Genomic DNA, 926 nt, shown 5'->3' on the forward strand with positions numbered 1-926 from the left:
TTATGAGATTAGGTAACAATATCTGATTAGAATTTTATTTTTATTTTTTAGGCAAAGATTGATTGTTCATTAGTACTGGGACTAAGTACTAGGTACAACTGGTTAAAACACATTCAGTTGATAAACAACTCACCTCAGTGAACCTGCTTTTTAAAAAAAAATTATTTCCCCCACCTCATTGTTCGCACTTGCTGTCTGCTCTCTGTGTCTGTTTGCTGTGTGCTCTTTATGTCTGTTTGTCTTCTATTTAGGAGGCACTGGGACCTCCGATATGGGAGGGAGATTCTCAATCGCTTGAGCCACCTCAGTTCCTTGCTTTGTCGTGTCTCTCATTGTCTTTCCTCTGTTAGTCTCCCTTATTACGTCTTCTTGTTGCGCCAGCTAACTGTCTTGCTGGTCTTCTCCAGGAGGTGCCAGGAACTGAACCTGGGACCTCCCATGTATTAGGCGGGAGCTCAATCCCTTGAGCCACATCTGCTTCACCCAGTGAACCTGCTTTAACAAGCCAACCAATCAGTTCCAGCCTCTCACTTTGATTTAATTCCAATAATATTTTTTTCCTCATTGTGAGGGGTTTTTTTTTGGTAACAGCATTAATGAAATATAATTTACATACCATATAATACACTCATTTAAAGTGTACGGTTTAGTGGGTTTTAGCAAATACACAGATATGTACAACCATCACCACAGTCAAACTTGTAACATTTTCATGACCTCAAAAAGAAACCTTGAGGAAGTGGATGTGGCTGAAGTGATTGGGCTCCTGTCTACCATATAGGAGGTCCAGGGTTTGATTCCTGGGGCCTCCTGGTGAGGGCAACCTGGCCCGTGTGACAAGCTGGCCTGAGCGGAGAGCCGGCCTGCAAAGGAGTGCTGGCCTGAGTGGAGAGCTGGAACAACAAGATGATGCAACAAAAAGAGAC

This window comes from Dasypus novemcinctus, chromosome 21 (assembly GCF_030445035.2).
Source record: "Dasypus novemcinctus isolate mDasNov1 chromosome 21, mDasNov1.1.hap2, whole genome shotgun sequence".
Taxonomy (NCBI): Eukaryota; Metazoa; Chordata; class Mammalia; order Cingulata; family Dasypodidae; genus Dasypus; species Dasypus novemcinctus.